The sequence below is a fragment of the Symphalangus syndactylus genome, chromosome 18, assembly GCF_028878055.3.
Source record: "Symphalangus syndactylus isolate Jambi chromosome 18, NHGRI_mSymSyn1-v2.1_pri, whole genome shotgun sequence".
NCBI classification, from domain to species: Eukaryota; Metazoa; Chordata; class Mammalia; order Primates; family Hylobatidae; genus Symphalangus; species Symphalangus syndactylus.
Window position 1 is genome coordinate 62,572,136 of NC_072440.2, and position 17,409 is coordinate 62,589,544.

Consider the following 17,409-nt stretch of genomic DNA (forward strand, 5'->3'; position numbering starts at 1 on the left):
CAAGCCCAGGAGTTGGAGGCCAGCCTGGGCAATAGTGAGAAAAAATAAAATTAAATAATAATAATAAAATAGGCTGGGCACAGTGGCTCATGCCTGTAATCTCAACACTTTGGGAGGCTGACATGGGAGGATAGCTTGATGCCAGGAGTTCAAGACCAGCCTGGGCAGCAAAGCAAGACACCCATCTCTACAACAAATTTTTTTTTTTTTTTTTGTTGAGATGGAGTCTTGCTCTGTCGCCCAGGCTGGAGTGCAGTGGCCCGACCTCAGCTCACTGCAAGCTCCGCCTCCCGGGTTCACGCCATTCTCCTGCCTCAGCCTCCCAAGTAGCTGGGACTACAGGCGCCTGACACCGCGCCCGGCTAATTTTTTGTATTTTTAGTAGAGACGAGGTTTCACTGTGTTAGCCAGGAGGGTCTCGATCTCCTGACCTCGTGATCCGCCCGTCTCGGCCTCCCAAAGTGCTGGGATTACAGGCGTGAGCCACCGCGCCTGGCCTACAACAAATTTTTAAAAATTAGCCAGGCAGGCTGGACACGGTGACTCACGCCTGTAATCCCAGCACTTTAGAAGGCCGAGGCAGGCAGATCACTTGAGGTCAGGAGCTCGAGACCTGCCTGGCAAACGTGGCAAAACCCCGACTCTACTAAAAATACAAAAATTATTCAGGCGTGGTGGCGGACACCTGTAGTCCCAGCTAGTGAGGCATGAGAATCTCTCGAACCAGGGAGGCAGAGGTTGCAGTGAGCCGAGATTGTGCCACTGCACTCCAGCTTGGGCGACAGAGTGAGGCTCCTGTCTCAGAAAAAAAAAAAGAAAGAGCCAGAAGCTGCAGGGCGAGGGAGGGCACAGAAGCAGCACCTCTTCTGGGGGTACCCTCAATCCCTAGCGGTCCAGAGGCCTCAGGATCCTGAAGGAAGAAAAACGTGAAGCCCTGTGCTAGAAGAGGCCATAGAGATGGAATCAGCTGGTTCCATTTTACAAAAAAGGAAACTGAGGCACTCAGAAGGTGAGTGCCCCCCAATGCCCCACAAGGAGGCAGGGAGCGGGGCTCTGAGCCCTGCGGGGTCCTGGATTCTTGCAACGCGGTGTAGTGGAGCCTATGCCGCCTCCACCAGGCACCTTCATATGCTTGAGGAGCCATTATCATATGCTTGAAGGGGCCCTCGAGGCCTCAAAAAGGCTAAAAACCACTTTCCTCTTTGCGTGAGCCTTCACTTCAGTTTAACCACAAGAAAAATTACATTAAGGCTGGGTGCAGTGGCTCATGCCTGTAATCCCAGCACTTTGGGAGTCTGAGGTGGGTGGATCACTTGAGCCCAGGAGTTCAAGACCAGCCTGGGCAACATAGTGAAACCCTGTCTCTACAAAAAATAAATAAAATCAGCTGGGCGTGGTGGTACACACCTGTGGTCTCAACTACTTGTGGGCTGAGGTGAGAGGATTGCTTCAGCCCAGGAGGTATATAGGCTGCAGTGAGCGGTGATTGTATCACTGCACTCCAGACTGGGCAACAGAGCAAGCCTCAAAAAAAAAATAAATAAATAAATCTTGTCTGGGCACGATGGCTCACGCCTGTAATCCCAGCACTTTGGGAGGCCGAGGCGGGCGGATCACAAAGTCAGGAGATCGAGACCATCTTGGCTAACATGGTGAAACCCTGTCTCTACTAAAAATACAAAAAATTAGCCGGGCGTGGTGGCGGGCACCTGTAGTCCCAGCTGCTCAGGAGGCTGAGGCAGGAGAATGGCATGAACCCGGGAAGCGGAGCTTGCAGTGAGCCGAGATCGCACCACTGCACTCCAGCCTGGGGGACAGAGCAAGACTCCGTCTCAAAAAAAAAAAAAAAAAAAAAATTTTGAATCTCCAAAAAAATTACAATAAGGCAAACTAAAAACAGATGTTTCAAATATACATATTAAATTAAATACACTTCAATAGAGCAAATAAGAAAATACCCAGAAAGCGATCGGGCACAGTGGCTCACGCCTGTAATCCCAGTACTTTGGGAGGCCGAGGCGGGCAGATCACAAGGTCAGGAGATGGAGACCATCCTGGCTAACACAGTGAAACCTTGTCTCTACTAAAAAAACAAATACAAAAAGTTAGCCGGGCGTGGTGGCGGGCACCTGCAGTCCCAGCTACTCAGGAGGCTGAGGCAGAGGAATGGCGTGAACTCAGGAGGTGGAGCTTGCAGTGAGCCAAGATCGCGCCACTGCACTCCAGCCCGGGCGACAGAGCAAGACTCCGTCTCAAAAAAAAAAAAAAAAAAGAAAATACCCAGAAAGCACAATCTCCCCACCCGCAAGACAACCTCCCAGGGGGTCCACGGCAGGAGACCCCAAGCACGAGGGACAGAGAACAGTGTCCCTGTGGCGGAACCTCCAGCCCATCAGGCTCAATCAGAAAATGAGGCTCCTGCCACTGTGAGAGCAAGAGGCACCGTCGTGCAGCAGCCACGGGCTCTGGCACACCACAAGCCAGGCCAGCAAAGCGTCAACTGCCCCCTACAAGGCGACAGGCAAACCATGACAAACTGGAAACCAGAGACTGGACCTGGAGCACAGGGACCACCACAAGGGCCTTGGAAATGGGCAGGGACCACAGATGGCCACCCACATGTGTAAGAGCGGCCCGTCTGCACATGTCTCTGCATGGCTTAGGGGCACAGGTCCCCACCCACTCCCAACCCAGGAAGGCAGCCCCCATTTAACCAGGTGGGGCAAGAAGGGATAGGGCCAGCATCCGGCTCTGCTTTTCTTTTTTTTTTGGAGACGGAGTCTCGCTCTGTCCCCCAGGCTGGAGTGCAGTGGCCCGATCTCGGCTCACCGCAAGCTCCGCCTCCCGGGTTCACGCCATTCTCCTGCCTCAGCCTCTTGAGTAGCTGGGACTACAGGTGCCTGCCACCATGCCCGGCTAATTTTTTGTATTTTTAGTAGAGACGGGGTTTCACCGTGTTAGCCAGGATGGTCTCCATCTCCTGACCTTGTGATCCGCCTGCCTCGGCCTCCCAAAGTGCTGGGATTACAGGCGTGAGCCATTGCGCCCGACCGGGCTCTGCTCTTAACTCAGGGCTCTAGGCCCCCTCGGAGGCAACGAGCACAGAGCTCAGACCCCAAATACCTTCACCCACCTCCTGGTCCCCATCTGGACAAGGGTGCTGGGGACTGGCTCTCAGTCACACCCTCAGGGTACTTTTCAAAGGACAGCTGGGGCCCCAGGGCAGGAGCTTTTGGCCCCCAGCTCCCTTACCCCAGACACCAGCTCTTGGGACCCCACCAGCATCGGCAAGGTGGACACCATCGTCCCAATTTTGCAGATGAGGAAACTGAGGCTGAGGGCCAGCACACAGCTCTCCAGAGCTGAAGAGAATGCAGAGAGCAGCCGGAGCCAGCCGGTGGGTCCCTGGGGCCAGCTCGTAGCAAGCCACAGTCGCCTCCGCCCATCACACTTGGGTCGCGCTGCCCCAGGACAGCCCTCCAGGGTGGCCTGGCATGGAGCCCACACCCGGCTGCTTCCTGAACAAATAAGTGAACGAGGCCACCAAGCCAAGGGGCTGGATGCAGCCCCAGCTCCTGCCAGGGCCTCCCCAACAGACTCCCTGTTTGGAGAGCGCATTAAGTGTCTCCAAGGCCTCACAAACCACAAATGTCCAGCTGTCTCACAGCTTCTGTAACCCAAACTTGGCCCTCACTCTGCCCTCCCAGGGCTCCTCTCAGGGCCCAGGCCCCTCCTCTCAGAGGCCAACACTGACTCCCCAGCTCATTCTATCACCTGGCTGGTTCCTGAACCTCAGCAGGAGAGTCTCAGGCCAGATCCTCCCACCAGCCACCTCCACCAGGATGCATGAGCCCTGTTCATGCTGGCTGGGAGACACAACCAACCAAGATCAATCCAATCAGTGGATAAACTGACAAATATAATGTGATCCCTGGCCAGGTGCGGTGGCTCACAGTTGTAATCCCAGCACTTTGGGTAGCCGCGGCAGGCGGATCACGAGGTCAGTAGATCGAGACCATGGTGAAACCCCGTCTCTACTAAAAATACAAAAAATTAGCCGGGCGTGGTGGCGGGCGCCTGTAGTCCCAGCTACTCGGAGAGGCTGAGGCAGGAGAATGGCGTGAACCCGGGAGGCGGAGCTTGCAGTGAGCCGAGATTGCGCCACTGCACTCCAGCCTGGGCGACAGAGCGAGACTCCGTCTCAAAAAAAAAAAAAAAAAAAAAATGTGATCCCTCCACACAACGGAATATTATTCAGCCACAAAAAGGGCTGAAATAGGCCGGGCACAGTGGCTCACACCTGTAATCCCAGCACTTTGGGAGGCCGACGCCGGCAGCTCACTTGAGGTCAGGAGTTCAAGACCAGCCTTGCCAACATGGTGAAACCCCATCTCTACTAAAAATACAAAAATTAGCCGGGTGTGGTGGTGGGCACCCATTAGTAATCCAAGCTACTTGGGAGGCTGAGGCAGGAGAATCACTTAAACCCAGGAGGCAGAAGTTGCAGTGAGCCGAGATCGTGCCACTGCACTCCAGCCTAGGCAACAGAGCAAGACTCCATCTCAAAAAAAAAAAAAAAAAGGCTGAAACACCCATACCTGGTACTACTTGGATGACCCCTGAAAACATTACAGTAACCAAGGAAGTCAGCCACGAAAAACGACGACGTATTGTATGATTCCCTTCATACAAAATGCACAGAACAGGCAGAGCCATAGAGGCAGAAAGCAGACTGGTGCTCATCAGGGGGTCGGGGGAGAGGGAACGGGAAGTCACTGTGTAATGGGTATGGGTTTTACTTTGGGGTGATGGAAATCTCTTATAACTTCATAGAAGTGATGGTTGTAAACACTGTGAATGTACTAAATGCCTGCCTTGTATAATTTTATATCATGTAAGTTTCACCTCAATTAAAAAAAAAGATCAACTCGGCACTTTTCACCTAGGAAAGGTCTGACTTCAGCTTTCATTTCCTATCACTCCTGCCTAAAGCCTTCCAGTAGCTTCTACTGCCTTCTGGATCACAATGAGACTCCACAGCATGATCTGGCCTCTAAGGACCTCTCACAGGATGCCCCGAGGGTGAAGGAGCACCCCTGGGCCCACCTCTGCATAGCTGCACAGCTTGTTTCCCTGTCCTCCCCTCCACACGATAAGCCCTGCCTACGGCGGAGGGGCCTTATTTGCCATTCTATCGCATTTAACCCCAGCACTTCACACAGTAGCAGACACCAAGGCGAAACAGCAACGGCATTATACTGGGCCAGGTGCACGTTAACTCACTGAATTCATGGTAGGAAGGATTCTTATCCCGATTTTACAGGTGAGAAAACTGAGGCACACAAAGGTAGCGTCAGCTTCTCAATGCTTCCCAGCACAACAAGCGGCCAGGCTGGGATCAGACCCTGGACACAGGGGCTCTGTCCACAGTGCTAACTACTCCTGCCCCCCAGGGCTGCAGCAGTGAGTGAGTGAGGTGGTCAGTGGACTGGATGTCGAAGGTCACACAGACTATTGTAATAACAGCCTCTAGACCGGCCAGGGCCAGAAAGATCAAGGACTCCTACACACAACTGCCACTGCAGCACTGCCGCTGCCAGTCCCCATCCTGGGCCAGGGATGGGGCTAAAGGTCTCACACAGGGCACTAAGGGCTCCCCAAGGCCTGGGAGAGGAGCGGGGCAAGAGGACAGAAACTAGGTATGGTGCCTGAAGTCAAACAGCTACTGAGCATGTAAATCCAGGTGGGTCTGACCCCCAAGCCCCCTCTCAGCCCTGCAACTCGTTGCTGCAAGGGAGAAAGCAACTCGGAGGCCTCATCTGCCTGCAACCTCACCCCCATCCCTGTGTGTGAGTTCTACTAAATGCCTGAGCAGTGACACAGTGCCGCTGAAATTAAACGGATTCCAAAAACGACAGGAAGCACGAGGTGGATCTCCCCAGAAAAGTGCTGAACAAATGTCAGATCGGGTTCACCGGGGAATTTCTTGGAACTGAACAAGGGGAGTTAAACGCAAGGGGCCCTGCTTTAGAGGGGACTCTCTCAGGGCGCCCCATGCAGCACTTAGTTAACCCCACTCAGCCCTGCTGGCCTTGGCCTTGGGCATCTACAGCAGGAATTTCCAGGGGGAAAGGGAGTGCCTAGACAGGCGGGTCCTGGAATAAGCACTTGGGCCCCGAGGAGAGAGGCCTAGGGCTTGGAAGCTGGGGAGGTTTCTCAGCACTGGGACCACTAGAACAAAGCCATTTCCGTGGGTTCACAGCTTCCAGTTGCAACAGGAAGCAATCAGGAGAAATAATTAGCTGCCCACTTACTGGCTTTGCTGAGGTCCGAGGCAGGTATCTCACACAGAAAATCAGGGACATAACATCAAAACCGTTCTGCAGAAAGATTCCTCCCTTTCCTTTTATTTTAGGACTGGATCATCACCACATTTGCTGGGGCTCCCAGGCCTTGCTGCCTAATGTTAAAATAGTGAACTCTATTTTTGCCTCACACACAACTGAACTCTACAGCTGTAATTCTTTCTCCTTAGGAGCTCGAACCACATGGACGACAGACATTTGATTCCAGTAACATCACCCAAAACGTGCACAAAACCCAAAACTGCAATGAGGTGAAAGGCAACGTGGTCGGCCTAGAAACCCCCCCTTTAAAACAAACAGCTTCCTCAAAACCCCTTTTGCCTCCTTAACCCAGGCATTTCCAGAAAAAGGAGCGGTGCTGGCCTGTACTCCCCAGATACTGTCGCTGTTTTGTCTTCACCTTGTTTTGCTAGCTCCAGACAAGGCCCCAAAATGCAAACACGCTCCTGAGAGAGGCAAATTTGGGGTGAAACTGTCCACAGAATCTCTAGGTTTGGGTCAGAGGCAGGAGAACTTGAAACAAAGGCCAAGCTCCTCCTGTTCCCCGCTGCCCCTACACCTCCAGAAGAGCCCGGGGGAACTGACTACGCGGCCACCCCCCTGCACCATCCACACTGGAAATATTCAGGGAGACAGCTGTTTTGCCTTAAGGAGGCACAGACAAAGGAGCCCGAGGTCCTTCCCGCTAAACTGCCACAAACAGAACAGGAGCCCAGGGGTGCATAGGCACTTGCGGCCGTGCCACTTGGCTGGCCATACTCCAGAAAAGCAAAACACGCACATCCGAAGAGAATGATTTAGGTAGCAAGAGGCTTGCTTCAAAAACCACATGGCCATCTCCAAATTAAAAGAACATGTGTAGCGTTTTACAACTGCTTAAGTCTCCTGAGTCCTCCTGACCTCAACTCCACCCCTTGGGAAACACCAAAAGTTGGAGACAAAGTTCCCCGGCTCTACCCTCTCCCCACGGGAGTGTACAACTGAGGCACGAACCTGCCTCCCCTACTGCCCCGCGCTCTGGGACCATGTCACCGGGGAGGGACACCATCTGGGACCCCGGCGGCCAGAAGGGACATTCGGGTCGCCCCGGCACCTGGCAGGTGTTAGTCCGCTTAGAAACCCACAGCCACAGCTCACAAGGGCAGCGCCACCGGCCAGGCAGCCCCGCACCCGGGCTCAGAACTTTCTCGCTGCAACCTCAGCCCGTCCTCGGAGCACGCGGGCCGGCCGCGCGGCCGCTGGAAACAGACTCGCGAACCCGCTCCCCCGGGCCCCAAGTCCCAACTTGGTGTTCGGCCCGGGCCACACAGGCCCAGCGAGGGCTCGGCTCCTGACTTCCCGCGGGCGCGGGCAGGTGAGGACCCGCCGGCGCCGCCCGCGCGCCCTCCTCACCGGCCCGGGACGCGGCGTCCCCGGGGACGGCACGGGCGGGGACGCCGGGGACGGCGGGGGGATCCCCGGTGCGTGCCCCAACTCGCCCCCAACTCCCCCCAACTCGCTTCCGAGGCGGCGGTGGCGCTCGCGCACTTAGTCGCCCGGCCGCCCGGCCGCCCGGGCCATTGTACGAGCAGCCTGCGGTCCCGGGTCGGCCCGCGCCCACCTACCTGCGGCGGGGGCCGGGCAGCCGCACAGCGCCAGCAGCAGCGGCCACTGCTGCCCGGGCGGCGCTGCCTCCATGTTGTCCAGCGGCCGGACTGGCCGGCGCCGCGCTCACTCGGGCGCCATGGCGCGGCGGCGGCGGTTCCTGGCGCGTCTCCTGGAATCTCCGTCTTCCCCGTTGGGCGCCGCGGCCAGGACGACTGGGAGGAGGGAGCAAGGCGCGCGTGAGCGGAAGCAGCGCCGCGTCTCCGCCCCCCGCCGGCGCAGCCGCCCGCGCCCCCGGGAGCCGGCCGGCGGCCAGGCGGGCCCGACCACCCCAGCGGCCCGGGTCCCCGCGGCCCCTCCCCGCGCTCCCCGCCCTGCCCTGGGGGCGCCGCCGGGAGGCTGGGCGCGGGGCTGGGGCGCGGGGTTTCCGCCCCGCGGGGCCCGGCGGCCGATCGGGGCCAGGAGCCAGGTGTGTTACCTGTGGAGCCTCTATGAGTGGGGAAACTGAGGCACGGGTGGGGCGGGGTTGTCCAAGGGCACACAGCGAGGCAGTTTCAGGGCAGGAAGCCTGGGGCCCCACGGTGCTGCCCCGACACTTGTTCTCACCTGTGGAGGGCAGAGGAGGGAACAGGGAGAGAACTGCATGAAGCTGGCCAGCTGAGAGTAGAGGTGGGTTTGAAGTTTTACTTTAAACTAAATGTGTATCCTCTACCTTAATTATGAATTATGAGACACGAAGACTGCGAAACAGACACGCTCCTCTAAAAGTGCCTCTAGGCTGACAGGGAGAAAGTCCCGCCAGGCTCCCAGACGCCACCTTTGAGTCCTTCAACAAGCAGGACAGGGCCTCTTGCCCACCGGTGTCAGCTCAGCCACTGAACCCTCCAGGAAGAAGAGGTGCTGGGAGGGGAAGAATCTCACCCAGGCACAGCCTGGAAGGGGCACAGAAGGGGCTCTGGAACCAGCAAGCCCAAGTTCAGACTCCCGATCTGCTACTTTCTAGAACGACTGTGCCCTTGGCGAGTCTAAATAGAACCTCTCCGGGCACTCCTTCCTCCCTTGTAAAGTGGGGACAGCAATGGCTACCTTGCAGGTTCAGAGGGGGCTTGCAATACCTCAGAGAACTGGGTGCTCGTGAACGTGTGCGTTCCTCCAGATTTGTGACAAATTTGCCAGGCTGGCATCAGGCTGAACGCCTCTGCCCTCATGGGGTTTAAATTCTAGGAAGGGAGACCAACAAAAACAAGAAGACAGAAAATTAAAACAACAAAAGCCCCATTGACACAACATGAAGAATGTCATGAGAAATGAAGGGTGTTGGGCTGCAGTGTTGGGAAACTGGCTTAGGGAAGGAAGGACACTTTGAGCTGCCACCAAGGAGCAGCTGTCCGGCGGAAGGGCGGTTCAGGAAGAGCACACATCAATGGAGGAGGCCCTGCGGCAGGGGCCAGCGTGGTTAATGGACTGGGAGGAGGAACCACATCAGGCCACGAGCTGGAGCTGGGGGGTGGAAGGTGGAGCTGGGGGAAGGAAGAGGCCAGCTGGGGCCAGCACATGTCAGACCTCAGGCAGGGAAGAGGAATTGAGAATGTACCCCACCATCAATAGAAAGACAGGCTAGGATTTAAGCAGCAAAAATCCTTTCCCTTCTTGCACCCTGTGTCCACCTCTACCTCGACCCCCTTCCGCCTGACCTCACAGCAGCCAGGGAAGCTCCAGGGTTTGTGAGGGCCGCCATCTCAGGAGAGAAACAAGGGCCTCGGGCACCTTCAGGGCTGGCTCTGGCCACACTTGTTTCCTGACCTCTCAGCCTCCTTAGCCACTCTCCCTCCCCACCTCACCCTGTTCCAGCCACGGTGGCATCCCTGTGGGTTCTCAAACACACTAGGCACACTCCTGCCTCAGGGGCTTTGCACTTGCTGTTCTCTGCTGCAACTTTTTTTTATTTTTGTGAGACAGGGTCTTGCTCTGTCACCCAGGCTAGAGTGTAGTGGTGTGATCTTAGTTCACTGCAACTCGAACTCCTGAGCTCATTCAATCCTCCCACCTCAGCCTCTCGAGTAGTTAGTTTTCATTGTTTTGTTTTGTTTTGTTTGAGATGGAATCTCACTCTGTTGCCCAGGCTGGAGTGCAATGCCACAATCTTGGCTCACTGCAACCTCTGCCTCCCAGGTCCAAGCGATTCTCCTGCCTCAGCCTCCCAAGTAGCTGGGATTACAGGCATGCGCCACCACGCCTGGCTCATTTTTGTACTTTTAGTAGAGACAGGGTTTCACCATCTTGGTCTGGCTGGTCTTCAACTCGTGACCTCAGGTGATCCACCTGCCTTGGCCTCCCAAAGTACTGGGATGACAGGCATGAGCTGCTGTGCCCGGCTCTAGTACTTAGGACTACAGACAGGGACCATCATGCCTGGTGATCCTCCCACCTTTTCTGCTTCAACTCTTTCACTCCACTTAGCCACATGGCTTACTCTCTTACCTCTTCAGCTCCTCAGTCAGGCCTGACCACCCGTATTGAAAATTGCAAATCATACCCCCCCACTGCCCACTCTTGCCAGCAGTTTCTGCTCCATTTCTCTGATTTACTTTTTCTCCTTTACACTCATCACTACCTGACTCATTACATGTTTACATATCTTTATTCCCTCCACTAGCAAGGAAGCCCCAGGAGAGCAGACAGTGTAGTTTTGTTTCCTGATGTGTTTCCTGTGCCTGTACCAGGGCCTGGCACACAGTAGGTGCTCAGTAAATGTTTGTTGGATGAACAAATACAGTGAAAGGATCCAATCTACATTTATAAAGAGGGCACTCTGGCTGCTGAGTGGGGATGAGACTGTCAGGGGGAAAGAGGCCCTGTGGGGGCCTGGCCAGCAGGTGGGTACAACGGTAGCAGCTTGGACTAAAGTGGATGGGGCCTGCTTAGGGCTCTGGATGCAGGAATCAAGGGAAGGGGGCAGAGGATGGCCTACAACTGGTCCAAAATCCAAGTCAGGTTTCTAAATTTGGGAAGCGATACAGAAAATCTGAAGACTCTACTGGCTGGTTATTTAAATGATTGCATAGAAAATGTACCAAGAATATTAAAAAAAAAAAAAAAAAGCCTAGGCACGGTGGCTCACACCTATAATCCCAGCACTTTGGGAGGCCGAGGCGGGCAGATCACAAGGTCAGAAGATCAAGATGATCCTGGCTAACACAGTAAAACCCCATCTCTACTAAAAATACAAAAAATTAGCCGGGCGTGGCGGCAGGCGCCTGTAGTCCCAGCTACTTGGGAGGCTGAGGCAGGAGAATGGCATGAACCTGGGACACGGAGCTTGCAGTGAGCCGAGATCCCACCACTGCACTTCAGCTTGAGCGACAGAGCAAAACTCCATCTCAAAAAAAAAAAAAAAAAAAAAAAAGCATCATGAAGAGGTCATCAGAGACTTCCAGAGAGTAAAGGGGCTATGGGCCGGGTGAAGTGGCTCACGCCTGTATTCCCAACACTTTGGGAGGCCAAGGAGGGCGGATCATGAGGTCGGGAGTTCGAGACCAGCCTAGGAAACACAGTGAAACCCCATCTGTACTAAAAATACAAAAAATTAGCTGGGCGTGGTGGCAGACACGTAATCACAGCTACTTGGGAGGTTGAGGCAGGAAAATTGCTAGAACCCGGGAGGCAGAGGTTGCAGTGAGCCGAGATTGTGCCACTAGACTCCACCCTGGGAGAGAGAGCAAGACTCCGTCTCAAAAAAGAAACAAGAAAGGGGGATGCCGGGCGAGGTGGCTCAAGCCTGTAATCCCAGCACTTTGGGAGGCCGAGGCGGGAGGATCACGAGGTCAGGAGATCGAGACCATCCTGGCTAACACGGTGAAACCCCGTCTCTACTGAAAATACAAAAAAAATTAGCCGGGTGTGTTGGCGGGCGCCTGGAGTCCCAGCTACTCGGGAGGCTGAGGCAGGAGAATGGCGTGAACCCAGGAGGTGGAGGTTGTGGTGAGCCGAGATTGCACCACTGCACTCCAGCCTGGGTGACAGAGCAAGACTCCGTCTCAAAAAAAAAAAAGAAAGGGGCTGTGGTCTGGGGCCCAAAGCACGCTACTGCAAGGTCCCAGGGTGCCTGACTCCAACCAGAGCCTTGAGAAAATTCATTTGCAAAGAATGAATTAAAACTTATCAGTATTTTATTCTGCAGGATTCTGACACCCCAAGGACGTCATTTTTAGACCCTTCAGTAATGTAATAAGTAACCAGAGGATGTGCTAAGCTTCCACTTCCCCAGACGGTTGCCTGTCACAGCTCATCAGGACACCAAATTTTTCTTAGGCCTCAAATTTGGAAAGGTTCACTCTCAGTTTATTCCTCAGATGCAAGTCCGTCCCAATCAAGTAACAAGGGCTCAGCACCTGTCCAGTCTCATTGCTTCTGGGGACAGGGACCCATCGGAGGATGCTGTTTCAAGCTCTGTGACACTTGGGCAAAGTGCCTTTGGTTTCCCTCCCAGACTGGAATGTGCTGGCTCTGTGAAGTTACACCAGGCACAAGAGCCCCTCCCAACCCGGCCAGACTGACTGCTGTGGTCTGAGGTGCCCCTGGGGCTTTTGGAGCCACAACATCTTCCTGAGGGCAGCACCGGAGGAGGTCCCAGTGGGACTGCCCATTGCCAGGCCCATCCCTCAGGCCCCTGTAGACCTCTCCCCCCAGACAGGCAATACCTCCCAGCAACTTGCCCCAGGAGCAGGCGAGGGAAGGCCACCATTGGCCCATGGTGCTGGGCTCCGGAGGGCTTGGTTGATAACAGGGCATGGTTTCTATGAGCCAGCTGGGGTGTGAAGGACACAGGCTGGATTCAGCTCTCTGGGCCTCAGTTTCTGCATTTAAAAAATGGGAATCATGATATCTGCTCTATTTCTTCTTTTTTTTTTTTTTTTTTTGAGACAGAGTCTCGCTCTGTCACCCAGTCTGGAGTGCAGTGGTGCGATCTCGGCTCACTGCAACCTCCGCCTCCCAGTTTCAAGCAATTCTCCTGCCTCAGCCTCCTGAGTAGCCGGGATTACAGGCACCCGCCATCACGCCCAGCTAATTTTTGTATTTTTAGTAGAGACGCGGTTTCACCATGTTGGTCAGGCTGGTCTCAAACCCCTGACCTCGTGATCTGCCCGCCTCGGCCTCCCAAAGTGCTGGGATTATAGGCGTGAGCCACCGCGCCCGACCGATACCTGCTCTATTTCTTATCTCTCAGTGCTAATGTGAACCTCCAATAAGACTTTGAAAAATACTCTTTCTACCTTACTTTTATTTTTCATTTATTTTGAGACAATGTCTAGCTGTCTCACCTAGTCTGGAGTGCACTGGTGTGATCATGGCTCACTACAGCCTTAACCTCCTAGGCTCAAGTGATCCTCCTACCACAGCCTCCCAAGTAGCTGGAACTACAGTCATGCACCACCACACCTGGCTAATTTTTTCTTTTGAGACAAGGTTTCACTCTTTCACCCAGGCTGGAGTGCAGTGGTGTACTCTTGGCTCACTGCAGCCTCAACCTCCCTGAACTTAGGCGATCCTCACACTTCAGTCTCTCAAGTAGCTGGTACTACAGGCGTGTGCTAGTACACCCGGCTAATATTTTTGTATTTTTGTAGAGATGGGGTTTCACTATGTTGCCCAGGCTGGTCTTGAACTCTTAGGTTTAAGCAATCTACCTTCCTCGGCCTCCCAAAGTGCTAGGGAGCCACCCCACCTGGTCTGTAATCCTACCACTTAAAAAAGGCCTGTAACCCTAGCACTTAAAAAAAAATTTTTTTAACTTTTTATAGAGATGAGGGGAGAGTCTCACTATGTTGCCCAGGCTGGTCTTGAACTCCTAGGATTAAGCCGTCCTCCTGGCCTGGCCTCCCACAGTGTTGGCATTGTAAGCATGAGCCATTATACCTTACTTTTTTTTTTTTTTTTTTTTTTTTTGAGACAGAGTTTTGTTCTTGTTGCCCAGGCTGGAGTGCAATGGCGCGATCTTGGCTCACCACAGCCTCTGCCTCCCAGGTTCAAGTGATTCTCCTGCCTCAGCCTCCCAAGTAGCTGGGATTACAGGCATGTGCCACCACGCCCAGCTAATGTTGTGTTTTTAGTAGAGATGGGGTTTCTCCATATACCTTACTTTTAAAGCGCTGCATTCATGTAAATTGTGATTAACATGGATTCAAGAGACGGAGTGAGGACAAATGAGCCAGGCACTCACCTCAGCTGTCCTCCTCCACTTCTCTCCTCCTTCTGACAGTCATTGTCCATCCCTGTTTCTGTAGCCATTTCTTTGACCCTCCTGATCATTTGGCTGGCCACAGTAATTTGCCTCCTGGGAGAGAATGCCCTGGGCAGGCCCTCATGAGTGGTGAAAAATAATCTGCAGTGAAAAATAAAACTGCTAAGAAGTCTGGTCCACTGAACAGTCTTATTTTTTCACTGCAGATGAAGGAGTTGACATTCAGGTTTCATTTTCATTTTTAAGTGCTTTAAAGACACCTACAGTGGATTGAACAGTGGCCTTCAAAAAGATATATCCACATCCTAATCCCTGGGACCTGTGAATGTTAACCGAGTTGGGAAGAGGGTCTTCCCAGGTGTCATTAAGTTAAAGATCTTGAGATGGATTATCCAAGTGGACTCTGTGTCCAAGGACAAATGGTCCTTAGAAAAGAAAAGCAAAGGCTGGGTGCTGTGGCTCAAGCCTGTAATCCCCACACTTTGGGAGGCCGAGACAGGCAGATCACCTGAGGTCATGAGTTTGAGATGAGCCTGGCCAACATGGTGAAACCTCATCTCTACTAAAAATACAAAAATTAGCTGAGCTTGGTGGCACGTGCCTGTAATCCCAGCTACTCGGGAAGCTGAGGCAGGAGAATTGCTTGAACCCAGGAGGCAAAGGTTGCAGTGAGCTGAGATCATGCCACTGCACTCAAGCCTGGGCAACAAAAGTGAAACTCTGTCTCGTAAAAGAAAAGAAAAGAAAAGAAAAGCATACAGAGATTTGAGACAGAAGAGGAGAGTGAAGAAGAGAAGGCCATGTGAAGATGAAGCAGAGGTTGGAGCCACGCAACCACAAGCCAAGGAACACCTGGAGCCACCAGAAGTTGGAAGACGTAGGAAGGAGCCTCCCCTAGAGCCTCCAGAGGGAGCACAGCCCTGGCAACACCTCCATCTTGGACTTCTAGCCTCCGGCACTGTGAGATCATCAATTCCCATTTTTGTTGTTGTTGTTGTTGTTCTTTGTTTTTTTGAGACGGAGTCTCGCTCTATCGCCCAGGCTGGAGTGCAGTGGCACGATCTCGGCTCACTGCAAGCTCCGCCTCCCGAGTTCACGCCATCCTCCTGCCTCAGCCTCCCGAGTAGCCGGGACTACAGGCGCCCGCACCACGCCCAGCTAATTTTTTTTGTATTTTTAGTAGAGATGTGGTTTCACCATGTTAGCCAGGATGGTCTCCATCTCCTGACCTTGTGATCCGCCTGCCTCGGCCTCCCAAAGTGCTAGGATTACAGACATGAGCCACCTCGCCCAGCCAATTCCCATTGTTTTTTTTTTTTTTTTTTTTGAGACGGAGTCTCGCTCTGTCGCCCAGGCTGGAGTGCAGTGGCACAATCTCGGCTCACTGCAAGCTCCGCCTCCTGGGTTCACGCCATTCTCCTGCCTCAGCCTCTCCGAGTAGCTGGGACTACAGGCACCCGCCACCACGCCCGGCTAATTTTTTTGTATTTTTAGTACAGATGGGGTTTCACCGTGGTCTCGATCTCCTGACCTCGTGATCCGCCCGCCTCGGCCTCCCAAAGTGCTGGGATTACAAGCGTGAGCCACCGCGCCCGGCCATTCCCATTGTTTAAAGCCACCAGATTTGTGGTAATTTGTTATGGCAGTTACAGGAAACTAATACATCACGTAATCTTCACAAACCCCTATTACAGAAAAGGAAACTGAGGTCAGAAAGGTATGGGCTTGCCCAGTGTGTTAGGCCATTCTTGTATTACTACAAAGAAATACCTGAGGCCAGGCATGGAGGCTGATGCCTATAATCCTAAGCACTTTGGGAGACCAAGGATCACTTGAGGTCAGGAGTTCAAGACCAGCCTGGACAACATGGTGAAACCCCATCTCTAATAAAAATATGAAAATTAGCCAGGTGTGGTGGCATGCACCTGTAGTCCCAGCTACTCAGGAGGCTGAGGCAGGAGAATCACTTGAGCCCGGGAGGAGGAGGTTGTAGTGAGCTGAGATTATGCCACTGCACTTCAGCCTGGACAACAGGGGAGAAACCCTGTCTCTAAATAAGTAAATAAATAAATAAATACCTGAGACTGGGTAATTTATAAAGAAAGGGGTTAACTGGCTCACAGTTCTGCAGGCTGTACAAACATGGTGCTGGCATCTGCTTGGTTTCTGGGAAGGCTTCAGGGAGCTTTTACTCATTGTGGAAGGCAAAGCCAGAGCAGGTGCATCACATAGCAAAAGCAGGAGCAAGAGAGAGAGAGCAGGGAGGTGCGCGCACTTTTAAATGAGCAGATCTCATAAGAATTCATTATTGCAAGGACGGCACCAAGCCACAAGGGATCTGCCCCCATGACGCAAACCTCCCACCAGGCCCCACCCCCAACATTGGGAATTACAGTTCAACATGAGGTTTTGGAGGACAAATATCCAAACTATATCATTCCACCGCGGTCCCCCAGATCTCATGCTCTTTGCACATTGCAAAATATAGTCATGCCTTCCCAATAGACCCCCAAAGTCTTAATTCATTCCAGCATTAACTCAAAAGTCCCAATCCCAAGTCCAAGTCCAACATCTCATCTGAAGATGAGTTCCTTTCACCTATAAGCCTGTAAAAATGAAAACAAGTTATTTACTCCTGAGATACAATGGGGGCATCAGCATTAGGTAAACATTCCTGTTCCAAAAGGGAGAAATCAGTCAAAAGAAAGGGGTTATAGGTCCCAAGCAAGTCCAAAACCCAGCAGGGTAATCATTCAATCTTTTGGCTCCAAAATAATCTCCTTTAACTCCATGTCCCACAGTCAGGGCACATTGGTGCAAGGGGTGGGCTCCCAAGGCTTTGGGCAGCTCTGTTCCTGTGGCTTTGCAGAATTCAGTCCCCACAGCTGCTCATACAGATTGGAGATGAGGGCCTGCCTCTTTTCTAGGTGCAGGGTGTAAGCTGCTGGTGATCTACCATTCTGGGGTCAGGATGGTGGGAGCCCCCTTCCTGCAGCTCCACTAGGCATTGCCCCAGTGGGGACTCTGTGTGGGGCATTCCCTCCCCACATTTTCCCTCCAATGTGAGGGCTCTGCCCCTGCAGCAGCCTTCTTCCTGGGCTCCCAGGCTTTCTCATACAATCTAAGTGGAGGCTGCCAAGCCTCCTACAGTCTTGCACTCTGCACAACTACAGGCTTAACGCCACATGGAAGCTGCCAAGGCTTATGGCTTGAACCCTC

General features: G+C 53.5%; 2 protein-coding genes across 2 annotated transcripts in view; one reads left to right on the forward strand and one right to left on the reverse strand.

Moving 5' to 3' along the window:
* LOC129468552 (low-density lipoprotein receptor-related protein 5-like protein) overlaps positions 1-8,189 on the reverse strand; it is a 52,462-nt gene extending 44,273 nt beyond the window's left edge. The window contains exon 1 of the mRNA XM_055254266.2: positions 7,970-8,189. The gene's annotated coding sequence lies outside the window, so the exon portion shown is untranslated. The remainder of the gene's footprint in view (positions 1-7,969) is intronic.
* LOC129467502 (aspartate-rich protein 1-like) overlaps positions 1-17,409 on the forward strand; it is a 172,960-nt gene that overhangs the window by 99,965 nt on the left and 55,586 nt on the right. The window lies entirely within an intron of this gene.